Raw genomic sequence first — 16984 nt, forward strand, 5'->3', positions numbered from 1 at the left:
AGGAAGGAAGGAGGGAGGGAGGGAGGGAGGGAGGGAGGGAAGGAAGGAAGGAAGGAAGGAAGGAAGGAAGGAAGGAAGGAAGGAAGGAAGGAAGGAAAGAGAAAATTTCTTGTAAGCAAAATATAACCGACTCTTTGTGAAAAAATCCAATCTGACAATCTGTCTTCTAAACCAGATAATTTAAATGTAATGTAATTCCTAATATGGTTGAGTCTCTTGCTATTGTTTTCTTCACATCCCATCTGTCTTTATTCTCTTTTATCTCTTTTTCTGTTTTCTTTTGGATTTACCCAGTATATTTTTATGATTCCATTTGATCTTATTAGTTTAAAAACTATAATCTTTGGGTTTGTTATCTTAGTGGTGGCTTTAGGGTTTATAGTATACATCTTTAACTGATCACGGCCTACCTTCGGGTGACAGTAGATCACATCATGTACAGTTTAAGTGTGGGCACATGGGACCCACCACAGCGACTGCTGCTCCCACAGCCCCTCCTGCTACCACCACCTGTGCCTCCCCACTGCAGTTGGCATGATAACAGTGGCTGCTCCAGAGGGCACACCGCTGCCATTAGTATCATTTATCTTATGCCTGAAGGACATCCTTTAACTTTTCTTATGGTGCAGTAAACCTCTCCCCTTTTAGTCTTTAAGCTCTTATTGTCATTCATTGTACCTTTACATATATTATAAACTGCATATTATTTTCTAAACAATTATCTTTCAGAGAAGTTTAAATAATAGTAAAGTATATATCCAGGTTGTTACTATTTCTAGTATAGATACACGATGCTACTATTTCTGGTGTAGATCATTTCTTTGTGTGGATCCAGATTTCCATCTGGTATTGTTACAGGATCCTTGGGGTGTTACCTCACCAACCAGAAACCTCTGTGGCCAGTGGTGCCTTCGTCTGAGTTCTCCTCTGGACCGCTGGTCTCGTTCCACCCACCCGGCCTGGCAGGCTGTGCTCAGTTCCCACTACCAGCCTGGATCGCATGTCTGCCAAAGATGAGCCAGGCACGGAGCAGCAAGGGGTGTGTGAGCAAGCATGGGATCCAGCCACTGCACACAGCCAGGCATGCCAGCTGAGGGAAGACAGGCGGTGGGCAGGCAGCTTCAGGCACTGGCACGGGTGCCAGCTCCATGCAAGGCTGCAGCTAGACCAGGCATACCATGGCTGACACCACGGAATGTGGTGGCGCCCAGAACCTTGGAGATGCCAGGAACCCACAGAGCCCTAAAGAGGGTGTCACAGCCCTGGCTTGGGGGAGTTCCTAGGTCTGGGCTCCCAGAAGAGATGCAGCTCTTCTCTCCTGCTCTCTTTTCGTTGCCTGCAAGTGACAAACAAGGGGCATGTTTCAGCACTGTTTGCATTGCAGCTATTTTAGCTCCGCCATTCAGCAGGTCTCCAGTTCTTGTCCTGCGTCTGGGAAGAATGATATATGCAGACAAGTGGAAGGTGAACAAGATGAAGAGGAGCTTTATTGAATGATAGAACAGCTCAGAGGAGACCCACAGTGGGTCGCTCCTCTCCATAGCCAGGGTGTCCTGATGAGTATTGCGCTCTCAGCAGAGAGGGTAGCCCCTATCTGCAGTCAGGTCATTGCTGTTGTCTCTTCAGCTCTCAGCTTTAGAGAGGGTAGCTCCTCCCTGAAGACTGGCAGCCCACTCCCCAGGTTACAGCCCCTCCCCAGCTTGCAGGTGGGGCTTCACTGGGAACCTGCTCCCTTCCACCCAAGACCTCGTTTTGCCTCCTGTCATTGTTCATGGCGCCCAGGCTATTCTTGCCAAGCAATACCTGCAGGCCTGTGCCAGGATGTCCTCAGCTCCACTTCAGCCTCCTTCTCATGCTTGTCAGCCTCCAAAGTCCGACGGGGGCCAAGGGGCTGGCATGTCAGCACTGCCCTAAGCATGCACAAATGTGGCTGGGATGCGACAGTGCCGAGAGAGACACGGTGCTCCAGGTTGCGATCTGTGATTGGAGCAGGTGCTAACAGTGGGGAGAACCCAGACAGTGGCAGCAGGCACTTCCTAGCCTGCAGGGACTAGGGGAGAGCCTTCCTGGGCCCTCAAGAGTACACACATGCCTGGGTCCACAGCTCCAGCCTGGATGGCTGCAGCTGCACCTGGGAGGGCAGGGCTCCTGCCTACTCCTGGCTCCCGAGAGCACAGGAGTGCCCTGGTCGCAGCCACAGCTTGGGTGGCTGCAGTTGCGCCCAGGAAGCTCCCACCCCACTAACTTTCTGACTCCATAAAGCACGCAGCCCTGGCCACGCCTCTTGTCCACATTTTCCCCTTAGTGGCAGCGGGCAAGGTGCAGGTGGCTGGTGGCCTCAGCCAACCCCGCGCAAACAAACCCAATGCTCCTGGGGCCACCCCACGACTCCTGGCTGCACCATCGGCTCACGGGCTCCTGGGACGTGCCAGAGAGCGAGGCTGAAGCTGCGGTGGAGGTTCTGGGCCTGCAGCGGGTCCTGCCCAGTAGTGCAAGGGTGGGGGTGGTGCAGGTGCAGTCAGCTGCCTCAGGGAAGTGGGGCACAGGGGACCCACCACAGCCACTACTGCTCCCACAGTCGCTCCTGCCACCACCACTTGTGCCTCCCCACTGCAGCAGGCATGATAACAGTGGCTGCTCCAGATGGCACACCGATGCCATTAGTATCGTTTCTCTTATGCCTGAAGGACATCCTTTAACTTTTCTTATGGTGCAGGTCTGTAGGTAATAAAGTCTTCCAGCTTTTTCAAGTCTGAAAACTTCTTTATTTCTTCATCTATTATTCTCTTTTTGGTGACTGTTAAACCAATCCATTGACATTTCAATTTCAATTATGATACATTTCATTTGATTTCTACTTGGTACTTTTCCCAATCTATTTGCTTATTTTCATACTCAAGTTATTTCAACTCCTTTGTTTCTTTAAGTATAAAACACACTTTGTACTGTCTTTGGTAACTTGACTGTCTTAAGTTTTTGCAGGCCTGCTCTTTCTGCCCATTGCTTCTGCTGGCTCTTGCGGATTTTACGTTTGTGATATTTTTATGGTAAACTTGTATTCCTTGAGACTATCTCAGAGTTCCTCCAAAGACAATCCATTTTGCAGCCGTCAGTCACTTAGAAGGCATCAAAAAGCTGATATTGCTTTGAATTTGAAGCTTGACGCATTTTAGACGACCCAGCTTGTGTGAACAACCCAGTTAAAGGGCTGGTTTTATAGATATATAAAACTCTCAGGGGAGATGTTTTCTCTCAGGATGCACAATGTTCCTCACTGTTCCTAGGGAAGCAGGGGTCAAGGGCAGCATACAGAGGAGGCGGAAAGGTTTATTCATAGTTCACCCTTACACTAAGTCTATGCTTTTGGATCTCACTTTATGATGTCTCCTCTTAGCCCCTCCCACTTGGGCAGGCCCTCAGCTTTGTTGGCTGTTCTGCTGCCCCTTTCCCACCTCAGGCTGTGAAAAACAGCAAAGTTTAATTTGACATTTGGCAAATATCTTAAGGGTGAAAAGTGGCATCAGTGCCTTAGTTACTTCTTTGGGTTTCACTTCCATTTTAAAACTTTTTTGGCTTTTTGGAACTCTTATTTTGTAGCTCATTGACACATTTTTAAAAGGTTCTTGATATGTATTCCAGAAGCTTTAGTTGTTTTCAGCTGGTCCTTATCAGCTCTACTGTTGGAAATAAAATTCTTTCAATTTGTTCTTTAGCAATGTACAGGCTCCACAGGTCTCTCCCTGATCCTGAGGCAATAGGGTAAGAACACCACTTAGGAATCAGGCTGGCCTGAGATCAAGTCTTGGATCCACCAGCAGTGTGACATCAGTGCCTCAGTTTCGTTATAGCGTTGGTGATATGGTTTGGCTCTGAGTCTCCATCCAAATGTCATGTTGAATTGTAATTTCCAGTGTTGGAAGAGGAGCCTGGTGGGAAGTTACTGAATCATAGGGGTGGACATCCCCCTTGCTGTTCTTGTCACAGAGCTCTCATGAGACCTGGTTAAAAACTGTATAGTAATTTCCCCTGCACTCCTGCTGGTCATGTGAAGATATGTGTCCTTCCCCTTCACCTTCCACCATGATTGTAAGTTTCCTGAGGCCTCCTTAGCTATGCTTCCTGTACAGCTTGTGGAACCATAAGCCAATTAAACCTTTTTTTCTTTGTACATTACCCAGTATCAGGTAGTTCTTTATAGCAATGTAAGAACAAACTAATACAGAAAATTGGTACCAGAGAAGTAGGGCATTGCTACAAAGATACCTGAAAATGTGGAAATGACTTTGGAACTGGGTAATAGGCAGAGGTTGGAACAGTTTGGAAGGCTTATAAAAAGACAGGAAGATGATGGCTGGGCATGATGGCTCATGCCTGTAATTCCAGCACTTTGGGAGGGTGAGGCAGGTGAACTTCCTAGAGACTTGTTGAATGGCTGTGACCAAAATGCTGATATAGTGACATGGACAGTGAAATGCAGGCTGAGGTGGTCTCAGATGGAGATGAGGAACTTATTGGGAACTGGAGCAAAGGTCACTCTTGCTATGCTTTAGCAAGGAGACTGGTGACATTGTGCTCCTACTCTAGGAATCTATGGAACTTCAAACTTGAGATGATTTAGGGTATCTGGAAGAAGAAATTTCTAAATTTCTAAACAGCAAAGCATTCAAGATGTAACTTGGCTGCTTCTAACAGCATATACTCATATGCATTTGCAAAGAGATAGTCTGAAATTGGAACTTATATTTAAAAGGGAAGCAGACCATAAAAGTTTGGAAAATTTGCAGCCCGACCATGTGGTAGAAAAGAAAAAAAAAATTTCTGTGAAGAAATTCAACTCAGCTGCAGGAATTTGCATAAGGACAGAGGATCAGAATGTTAATAGCCAAGAAAATGAGGAAAATGCCTCCAGGGCATTTCAGAGACCTTCACAGCAGCCCTTCCCATAACAGGCCTGAAGGACTAGGAGGGAAAAATGGTTTCATGGCCTAAGCCCAGGACCATACTGTCCTGTACAGCCTCCTGAATCCTAGCTGCTCCAGCTCCAGCTGTGGCTAAAAGGGCCCAAAATACATCTCAGGCCACTGCTTCAGAGGGTGCAGCCAAAAGAAGCCTTTGTGTCTTCCATGTGGTTTCAAGCCAGGTGCAAGGAGGGCAGGAGTTGAGGCTTGGGAGTCTCCACCTAGATTTTAAAGTTTGTATGGTAATGCCTGGATGTCTGGGAAGAAGTCTGCTGTAGGGGCAGAGCCCTCATGGAGAGCCTTTACTAAAGCAGTATGGAGGGGAAATGTGGGCTTGGAGTCCCCACTCAATGTCCCCATGGGGGCACTGACTAGCAGAGCTGTGAGAAAAGGGCCACTACCCTCCAGGTCCCAGAATGGTAGCTCCACTGACAACTTTCAACATGTGCCTGGAAAAGCCACAGGCACTCAATGCCAACCCATGAAAGCAGCCACTGGGGCTGTACCCTGCAGAGCCATGAGGTGGGCTGCCCAAGGCCTTGGGACCCCACCCCTTGCATCAGTGTGGCCTGGATGCACACCATGAGCAGTAATGGGAAAACTCTTATTGAAAAAGGCAAGAACAAATCAGCTCAGTGAGATGAATTGCACATTGCACTCCTTCCTGGGATAGAAGAATTGAACAATGATGGGATCTTCTACATTTCAGTTTTTACTTTTACTGACTCATGGGCAGTGGCCAATGGCCTAGCCATGTGACCAGGCAGAGGAGCAATGGCAAACTGGGTTGTGAAAGGATGCCCATATGGAGCACAGCACTGCAGGAACTTAAATGGCACATTAAAGTAGGTCATGTCAATGCCCACCTGAAGAACCCCTCCCAGGATCAGTGATGAGATCTGGTAGATAGATATGCTGGTGAACTTGAGGTGGCCAACAGGGCTCAACAAAGGGGTGGACACAGGACAGCTGGAGCAGTGTAGGGATGGGCTGCTCAGCAACATGTCCCTCCTGCTCCCTCAGAGGCACCAAATGCCAACAAGAACTGTCCTATCTGACAGCAGGAAGACAAAGACTGCAGGTGGCTATGGGGCAGATTCCCAGTAGGAAGGCACCACTCATAGCTAACAAGTACATTATACCAGACTGAAGCCAGTATCCCTGGGACGCTATAATGGGTCCTGACACGTACTCTGGACTGGGCTTTGCATAGTCATTAGATTCAAATGCCAAAACTACTACAAAAGAACTGGAACAGATGGTAAGACAGCAATTTGGACCACCAAGTTATATCTCTTCAGACCAAAGAACACACTTACAGCCTGCAGTGTCCTATAACGGACAAATCATGTTGCATATTGTCTTCATCTCCTAGGGCTGCCATAACGAAGTGCCACAAACTGTGTGGCAGACTTACAAAACAAAATGCACTGTCTCACAGTTCTGGAGACTAGAAGTCTGAGATCAAAGTCTTGGCAGGGCTGGTTCCTTCTGAGGGCTGTGAGAAAGAATCTAATCCACACTTCTCTCCTAGCTACTAGTGGTTTGCTGGCAATCTTTGGCATTCCTTGGCTTATAGAATTTGGCCTTCATCTTCATATGGTATATTCCCTGTGTTATCTCTGTGCACAAATTTCCCCTTTTTATAAAGATACAAATCATATTGGATTATGGGGCCCACACTATTACAACATGACCTCATCTTAACTAATTACATTTACAACAACCTCATTTCTGAATAAGGTCATGTTCTTAGGTACTGGGGGTTCGGAGTTCAGCATATGAAATTTTTGTTTAGAGTAACATATATCCCTTTTTTCAGTTTTTATTTTGTTAAAACACACATAAAATTTACCATCTTAACCATTTAAAGTGTACATTCAGTGGCACTAAATACACTGATAATGTTGTACAAGTATCCACATAACCCATCTCCAAAATTCTCTTCATCTTGTAAAACTGAAATGATATTTATTAAAAACTAACCCCACCCCCTCCTCCCAGCCCCTGGCAACCACCATTCTACCTTCTGTCTATGAAGTTGAATATTCTAGGCCCCTCGTTTAAATGGAATCATGAAGTATTTATTTTGGTGACTGGCTTATTTCACCTAGCATAATGTACTCCAGGTGCATCCATGTTATAGCATATGTCAGAATTTTCTTCCTTTTGAAAGCTCAATAATATTCCATTGTATGTATGTATATGTCAGATTTTCTTTTCCCATTCATCCCTCAATGAATGCTTAGATTATTTCCACTTTTGTCTATTGTGTCTAATGCTGCTATGAACATGGGTTTACAGATATCCCTTTGAGACCTTGCTTTCAATTATTTTGGTATTCCACCCAGAAGTGGAAATGCTGGATCATAGGGTAATTCTGTTTCTAATTTCTTGAGGAATCACCATACTGTTTTCCATACTGGCCATACAGTTTTATATTCCCACTCACAGGAATAAAAGGGTTCCAAAACATGAATTTTGTGGGGACATATTTCAAACCATAGCAGTCACCAAAAGCTCAAGCAACAAAACAAAAAGTAGATCAATTGGATTTCATTAAAAACTTCTGTGTTTCAAAGTTCATATGGTTTGGCTGTGTCTCCAACCAAATCTCGTCTTGCATTGTAACTCCCACAGTTCTCATGTGTTGTGGGAGGAATCCAGCAGGAGGTGACTGAATTATATGGGCAGGTGTTTCTTGTGCTGTTCTTGTGATAGTGAATGAGTCTCATGAGATCTGATGGTTTTAAAAATGAGAGTTTCCCTGCACAAGTTCTCTCTTTGCCTGCTGCCATCCATTTAAGATTGTGACTTGCTCCTCCTTGCCTTTCATCTTCTGCCATGATTGTGAGGTCTCCCCAGTCACATGGAACTGTGAGTCCAATAAACCTCCTTCTTTTGTAAATTGTCCAGTCTCAGGTATGTCTTTATCACCAGCATGAAAACAGACTAATGCAAAGGTTACATAAGAAAATAAGGACAACTACAGAATGGGACAAAAACTTACAAGCCCTATATCTGATAAGGAATACATGTTACAGACTATATAAACCACTCTTACAACTCAATAAAAAGACAACCCAATTTAAAAATGGGCAAAAGATGAATAGACATTTCTTCAAAAAGATGAATAATGGCCAATAAGCATGTGAAAATGTGCTCAATAACATTCGTTATTAGGGAAATGCAAATCAAAACACAATGAGATACCACTTCACCCCACTGAGATAACTCAATTCGAAAGACAAACAATAAGAAGTGTCAGCAAAAGTGGGAAACTGGATGAGAACTTTCATTCAATGCTGTGGGAATGTAAAATCTTCTGTCTGTTTTGGAAAACATTTTGGTAGTTTTTCAAAAGTTAAAACAGTTATCATATGATCCAGTAATTCTACTCCAAGGTATATACTTAAAAGAAATGAAACCACACAAAAACGTATACCTGAATGTTCACAGCAGCATTATTCATCATAGCCAAAGTGGAAACAAGACCGCCAAAGCCAGCCCTGCCTTGGAACCTGACAAAGTTAAATGGAAGCCTACAAAACTGAGACGCATTTCCATGGGAGACATTCTGGTCATTCCAGGTGATGATGAACTATACCAATTGTTAGTGGCTGAGAAGAACCTCAGGAAAGTGCCAGCATCTTTTGACTTTTATTTTGGGGGGCTGCATCTACTACCACAACATGTAATATGGGTAACACTAGCACGGCTGGTTGGATTTGATTACCTCATGCAAATAAGTCATGCGATAATACTGATATTGATGATCATATGTATTGGGAGACTGAGTTAAAGCCTCCTCAGGATGTAATACCAATGGAAAATGAGTCTTTAGAAGAACTATATTTAGTTAACCATCAGCTCGTTTCCAGATACATAGTTCTGCAGAGGTCATATAAGGTACAAATACCAGTAGATCAAGGGGGAGGATGATCTTGGGGACTCCTGAGATACACTGTAAATAACCCAGATATCCCCCATTGAATAAATGGATATACAAAGTGTGGTATACATACATAGGTACATACAATGGAAGAATATATGTACATACAATGGAACATTATTCAGCCATAAACAGGAATGAAGTACTGATACATGCTACACAATGAATGAACCTCAAAAATCCTTAGATTCCTGCTAAGTGAAAGAAGCCAGTCACAAAAGACCAGATATTGGATGACACATTTATATAAAATGTCCAGAACAGGCAAATCTAGAGCCAGAAAGCAGATTAGTGGTTGTCAGGGGTTGAGAGAAGGAGGAAATGAGGAGGGATTAAATGAATTAATGCATGTTAACACCTTAAACTTTGGGCAACTGCCCAATCGCACAGACAGTGCAGTCTCATTCATGGGTTACATGAAAAAACAAAGAGAAAAGCCTGGGTAGAAATACCAACATGTATGTTATGAAAAATATAAAACCTAAGTAAACAGAAAGACTACGTTCCTTAATGAGCAGATTCAATATTATAAGGCTGTCAGTTCTCCTCCCATATAATGCATACATGTAATGCAATTTTAATCCAAATGGCATGGTTATCTAGACAAGAAAAACTGACTGTAAAATTTATATGAAATAATAAAGGTGTGAGAATTGCAAGGAAAATTTTTAAGTGGAAAATTATTAAGGGAGAAAGGAGTGTGGAGACCCTGCTCCATATGGTAGAAGTCAAAGACAGTTAACCATCAATTCTTTCCCTTCCTCAACACATATTGCTTCTCAAGAGGTGAGAAGTAACTCCCCTCCCCTTGAATCTGGCTGCCTCGCTCGATCAATAGAATATGACATAAACTCCATTCTGGGAATTCTAGAATTGGATTTTTTTTTTTTTTTTTGAAACTGAGTCTTGCTCTCTTGCCCAGGCTGGAGTGCAGTGGCGTGATCTTGGCTCACTGCAAGACCTGCTTCCTGGGTTCATGCCATTCTCCTGCCTCAGCCTCCTGAATAGCTAGGACTATAGGTGCCCGCCACCATGCCTGGCTGTTTTTTTTTTTGTTGTTGTTGTTGTTTTTTAATTTTCAGTAGAGACGGGGGTTCACTGTATTAGCCAGGATGGTCTCGATCTCCTGACCTCGTGATCTGCCCGCCTCGGCCTCCCAAAGTGCTGGTATTACAGGCGTGAGCCACCGCGCCCGACCTATTATTATTTTTTTAGTATGTCACTAACTGTGAGCTATAAGTTAAAACCTGTTTAGCCAGAGATGATGACTTTACAGTTAATGTTTAAACTAGAATTGACTAACAGAATCTACTCTATAAAGAAAACAGGTTTTGAAAGGTCTACCAGGTGTAGATATAACTTTTTAATTTTTAAATCTGTAGCATTTATTTATTCACTGATGGTAAATACCAAATGTAGTAGGGCAAATTGTATGTGGAAATATTGTTTTTCCAGGTGTGACCCTGTGATTCTTCTCAGCCAAAATCATTGTAAAATTATGGCACAGCCAGCATAACTGTGGTTGTAATACTTAATTTTTTAAATTAAATATTTTTCTTGTCTAACCTTCTCCATATTTCATTGAGTATGTCCTTCTGCACATATCTTCATCCATCTTTATGATTCAAACTTTTCTAGGAGAAATTACTTTTTATTTTCTCTGCAGGACATGTGGGGTTGGGTGGCTGATGAATAGTAACCTGGCAAATTCCTCTGCCTGGAAAAATATCATCCAACTGATGGGTGTGTGGTTGTGAAAGCGAGCTTGATAACTATTAGCTGAGCAACTTGGGATCATATTAAGATAAAATTCATAAGGTATATATCTTCCAATAAAATGCTATCATTAGAAAAATGCTATTTATTCCATAAGAGATGCAGTTTTCTAATCCTTATAGTAATTATAACTATTTCATTCCCTCTGGAAAGATAACAACAAAAAAAGAGAATGGAGTGCTGGTTATGGTAAAACTTTTAATATTTAACTTCTAATATTGGAAATAATCAAATGTATTTTATTTCTTTCTAGTCATAGAAAGGGCTTTTTAAATTGTATATTATGAAATTATAGCATTTGAAAAATTTTATCCTTTGCCTTATTTTAAAAAAGAAGCTTGCTTATATTCACTCTGTAAGCACTGTTTCTTTCAAACTTGTGGGATATAATTTTTTTCCCAATCATTCAAATATTAGGTATTAAACCTAGTATTTGGCATGACACTGAGTCCATGCAAATATCCTTTTCTCCAATTATCATAGTAAATGTACATCAATATTTACCACTTGAGGATTGAGTTTTCTTTACAGTGCTCTTTCTTTATTAAAATGAAAAAAATGAAGTATAGAATTTGTACTTAATGTGTTTTTCATTGATCTCTCTTTGACCTTATATTATGAATCGCTAGTACAATTTCAAAAAATAGTCAATGAAGATTCCTCTTACTGGAATCAATGAAGCACCTCTCAATGCCTGTACTCTTATTTCCTCCCTAAAAGTCTCCATAAAAATTAAATGTTGTGTTTAGATTTCTATTTTAATAACTGAAGTTTTATCTCTTTAACAGTTTAATATCTTCTGCTTTAGATTCCTAAAGTAAAAGCTTCCCTCCTATTTAAGACTTCTTTTTAGCTTATCAAAACTTTATACATAACCTCACAGAGATTGGAAGTTTAAAATTTAACACCACATTTTTTAAAAGTTTGAAGACTAAAATCTTTTATATTTTTATATTTAAAAAAGAAATTTAAGTTTAAATGGTACAGCAGAATCTTCTGAAGAATGGGATAGAGAGTGAACTTTGTAAAATTCTACTGCACCTCACTAATCATTAAGAAATAAACACATTAGGTTAAGAACTAAGAGGATATTAATTTAATAAATATTTTCGAGTAATGAATTATAGGAATATCAACAGTTCTGCTCATTTTTCTTTCACCAACTGGTGTTTCCTGAAACATAACTTAGGTTATTCTTAAATAAAATGAGTTCAATAACTCTGTTAGGAAAAAAACTAAAATAAATCCAGGTGTCCCCCCAAAAATTTATGAAACTTTCAGGACAAATTCTAATCATAAAGTACTGCGTGTTTTTAGATATGAAATCGAACAAATAAAGATATTAAGACCCATGAAAATTTTAGCGTGGTTATTTTCATTTGTGTAAGCATATGAGGTTAGCAAGAAAATTGTCACTGTGTGTTAATGCGGTGACAGACTTCAATGCAGTGTTGCCACAAGTTCTCGGACTAGCAACTTCCTACAAGAAGGATGTGAGGACTGGCGATGCAACAGTCAACTTTGTATTCTCTATATCATGGAAAGAGGTATGGCATTGAATAGCAGAAAGATTCCATAAAGGTAAGTTTAAAAGAATTTGACCTTCAGTCAATCTCTATTTCAGGCATGAATGCAAAAAATGCAGGCTATATGCACAATCTGCAACCGTACAGGGTGCTGCTTGAAAAACACTTTAAAAAGATGAAATCTCAGACTAGAAAAAAAAGAATGGACAAAAATGACAGAACAGAAGATAAATCTGCATCTGCAAATTACACTTTTTTTTTTTTTCTGAGATGGAGTATCGCTCTGTACCAGGCTGGAGTGCAGTGGCACCATCTCGACTCACTGCAACCTCTGCCTCCCGGGTTCAAGCGATTCTCCTGCCTCAGCCTCCCAAGTAGCTGGTAGTACTGGAGTGTGCCACCATGCCCAGCTAATTTTTGTATTTTTAGTAGAGATGCGGTTTCACCATGTTGGCCAGGCTGGTCTTGAACTACTAAACTCACGTGATCCACCTGCCTCGGCCTCCCAAAGTGCTGGGATTACAGGTGTGAGCCACTGCGCCCGGCCGACTCTCTCAAGTTTTCTTTGGTACAAATAACATTTTCCATTTATCTGGCATCAGAAAATTGGTGGGGTTTTTTTCTTCTTCTTCTTCCTTCTTTCTTCTTCTTCCTCCTCCTCCTCCTCCATTTGTTCATATTAAACTGGCTACCCATGGGTAGAGTCAACAGGGCAACATTAAAAAGAAAAAACAAACAAAAAAAAGCATGTCCCCATATAATGGCCTGGGAGTGGAGACCAGTGACTCAAAAGCAGAAGGCTGGTCCCAAAACGTCAAACTTCTGCAGCCTCAGCTTCAGGTGGGGAAGGCAGTGCTCACTCAGGGAAAGAGCCAAAGGAGAAACAGTGCAGCTCTTGCCCCAGTCATTGTCCTAAGGCCAGGCAGCTCCTCAGATGACCTGCAAATTGGGGACACACTACGGCATGCAGCAGCTGGGCTGAAGGATGCTGTTCCCAGTGGGTTTCTGCAGGGGAGGTTCTGATTCCCTTAACTGACGAATATGATCCTAGGTTTCCTTATGATTATGAGAAAGTAGTGAAGCGCCAAAGAGAGGAATGACAGACACAGCGGGAGCTAGAAATACAAAAGGAAATAGGAGAAAGGGAAAAGAGGCCTAAAGACAGGCAGAAAGATAGGGGGGTTCTGATCAAGGCGACCAGATCCAGATTCTGACGAAGATGAAGATTAGGAAACAGAGAGGAGGAAAAGAAGTAGGGCGGAGCTGCCATTGCCCCACCCACTTCCCTGGTAGAGAAAGAGTCACCCCGAGATTTTCCTTATGAAGAGGATTCAAGACCTCAATCTCGGTCTTCCAAAGCTGCCATTCCTCCCTTACTGAAGGAGGAACAGGACAGACCGAGATCTCCAAACCGGCCTAGTAGCTCCTTCCCCTCTAAGGTGGTGGGAACGGTGGCGCACAACATCATGCAGAAGCGCGGCTTCCGGGAAGGCCAGGGCCTCAGGGAGCACCAGCAGGGGCTGCGCGCCGCCTTTCCGGTGGGGAAGACCAGCAAACCTGGCGGTAAGATCATCATGGGCGACGCCGCGGAGAAAGATGCATTGAAGAATCAGGTACAAATCCACTGACTGAAATACTTGAGTCCTACTAACGTGGTCCTACTAAGGGGCATAGTTGGTGCAGGGAAGGTGGATGAAGACTTGGAAGTTGAAACTAGGGAAGATTGTGTGATGACATATTTTTCAGTTCATATGGTTTCCTATGAGACATAGCATCATTAAGGATAAAATAAGTAAAACTGAAAAGAGTATAGTTAATCTAGTTTTAATAATGAGTTCGTTTTGTTATGCTTTTTTTTCTTTTCTATTGTCAATTTATATTGGCTCAGAGAAAACAGGCTTGATGGATAAAGTCCACGGTATTTTCCAATTTTGCCATGAAAAATATGGCAAAGTTGGGAATTGTGTGATATGTGAACTTCTTGGTGCCCCTGATGATGAAGCAGTACAGACATTTTTAGAATTTGAGAGTTGAGTCAGCAATTAAAGCTGCTGTTCGCTTGAATAGAAGGTATTTTGGTGGACAGGTGGCAAGAGGATGCTTTTACAATTTGGACAAATTCAGGGTCTTGGACTTGGTGGAACAAGTTTGATTTTAAGAACTAGAGCATGAGTCATCTCCGGTGACCCTTAAATGACCAGCAGGCTAAGAAAAGAAGGAAAAAGGTCACAGCCTTCACGGCTGTTGGATACTGAGACTGTTGGAAAGACTTCCAAGGTATACAGTGATTGATCCCTTTTCATTTTGTGGCTTTTAAATATTGTATAAAAATCCAAATCCTTTTAAATAAATAAATAACATGCACAGCTGACTAGTTTCAATCATTGGCAGATATTATACTGTAGGAATGAAGTTAGTGTCTGCAGCTGTACATATTCAGGCCATTCTATATAAGCTAGTTAGGAAGAAAATACTGTGAATTTTATCCATCAAGCCTGTTTTCTCCAGGCCAATATAAAACAAATGGAAAGGAAAAAGAAACATAATAAAAAGAACTCATTATTAAAACTGGATTACAGGATTAAATTTATTCTTTTCAGTTTCACTTATTTGATTCTTAGTGATGCTATGTGTCATAGGAAACTATAGGAACAGAAATGTCCCAAGAATTAAATTTGCTGAGAAAACAGAAAAGGGCTTATTAGTCTATTTCAATACACTGCACAGCATTCAAGAAGAATTTGGATCATGTGGTCTTTAAATTACTAAAATGAGTAATGAATACTGGCGGAACCAAAGGCTATTTCTATGTGAGGAAATCATTTTGCGTTTATATGCATCAGTAAAATTTAACAACCAGCCTATGCTGTTAAACATGGTGGTTAGAGCTGGTGTTTCCCAAAGTTTACTATACAGATGGGTAAATAAAGTTTCAAAAGCACACACAAGGAATGCAAAATTCACTGGAAAAACTGGGTATGTTAAGAATATTTAAAAAACTGAATTTTACGCTGGGCATGGTGGCTCATGCCTGTAATCCCAGCACTTTGGGAGGCTGAGGTGGGTGGATCACCTCAGACCAGCCTGAACAACATGGCAAAACTTTGTCTCTACAAAATACGAAGAAAACAACAACAAAAATTAGCTGGGTGTGGTGGCGCCGGCCTGTAGTCCCAGCTACTCTGGAGGCTAAGGTGGAAGAAGTGCTTGAGCCTGGAGAGGCAGAGGCTGCAGTGAGCTGTGATTGCTCCACTGCACCCCAGCCTGGGCAACAGAGTAACTCCCTGTCTAAAAAAAAAGCAAAACAACAAAACAGACACCACCCCCCTAAATTTTATAAAGCAAATCTAAAAGCAAAAATGAAAATTGCCTAACAATAACAAAATGGGACAGTAGAACTGATCAAATGTGGTATATTTATGTAACAGAAGATATATTCTTTTAAAAAATTATTAGTAATATTTTTCTAACCGTACATATATGATCTATTTCACAGCAAAAATGAATTAAATTGTGATATGAGTAAAACTAACTCAAAAGCATTTCTAACACTAGCATGTATATATTTATGGAAATGTGTTCTTCGATAACGGGACTTTATAAAATCTCACCTGGAGAATTTAAACCATAAAGGTGATACTATATTTATACTTTGACAAAGCATTCTCTGTAATCAACTTTATTTAGTATCACTTTAAAAAGGGAATGGTATTTTCATTCTTATCCCTTTTAGTGTTTCCTAAATATTTTACTTTTGAAATGATAGGTCTTGGATATATTGGCTTATTTGTTTTTTGTTATAAAATCTGTCATCTGTAGCAAATGTTTTAATACAATTCGGGGCACATATGCACACCTCGGAATATGAGGAAAGAAAACAATCAGAAACTTTGCAGATTGACATTGTCTGTTTTCACAGTTGCTCTGTGGAAAGTTTGCTGTGAAGGACTGTCAAAGAGTTTAGAAAATAAGATTTATAATTTCCATGCTGACAGCCAATTTTAGGGATGAATTTTACTTTCATATTGTCCCGTCTCCAACATAATTTTAAAAGGATTCTGGAAAAAAAAATAGTAAAATGCAAAACTATACTAATACTCTCAGGAAGCATCTCAAGCATTGATTAGCAAACGTATCTTATTATTTACAGTTAAATGACATTTCTAATGACCAAGGACTTTCTGCGTAAACATCCCTGGGGAGAAGATTTATTGCACCCTTCTGTGACCTCCCCACTCTGACTGCCCTCTCTTAGGCTGAAGTGTCTCTTGGTTGTACTCAGTCATTGACTGAGCTGGCAAATATTCTGTTTATCATTGTCTAGGAAAGGCTGATGTGCTCCCCGACTTAGTAAAATGTTTCACCGCATCATTACTGGGCAATAAAAATAAGCTGAAATAACCGACTGAGTTAAACTATTAGTCACTTTGAGCAAAACATGGCCTTTCTTCGTGAGGCAGTGGCACATCAGTAAGATGCTCCAGAGGAGCCAAGGCTCCGGGGACACCTGTGTGGTGCCGTAAAACTAGCACATAAAGCAGTGAAAAAGGTAACGGCACTCATTTAGCATTGTTACAATTCCACTGAGCACGGTGATGAAGGGAAGCTCCATAAAGGGTGGTCTATTTAAAACTGGTTCCCGAGTGTGATCCTGTGGCCTATCTGGAAGACATGCATTTCAGTCCTTAATTCGCAGTCTTTTTTCAACAACCCTATGAAACAAAAGGGATCCAGCATGGTGACTATAGGGAATGATACTGTTTTATTTACCC

The 16984-nt window shown here is 41.6% G+C and overlaps 1 pseudogene; it reads left to right on the plus strand.

Moving 5' to 3' along the window:
• The first annotated feature begins 12959 nt into the window (after positions 1-12959).
• On the plus strand, positions 12960-14364 carry LOC105532777 (annotated as a pseudogene).
• The last annotated feature ends 2620 nt before the right edge of the window (positions 14365-16984 follow it).

The sequence above is a fragment of the Mandrillus leucophaeus genome, unplaced genomic scaffold, assembly GCF_000951045.1.
Source record: "Mandrillus leucophaeus isolate KB7577 unplaced genomic scaffold, Mleu.le_1.0 Scaffold984, whole genome shotgun sequence".
NCBI lineage: Eukaryota > Metazoa > Chordata > Mammalia > Primates > Cercopithecidae > Mandrillus > Mandrillus leucophaeus.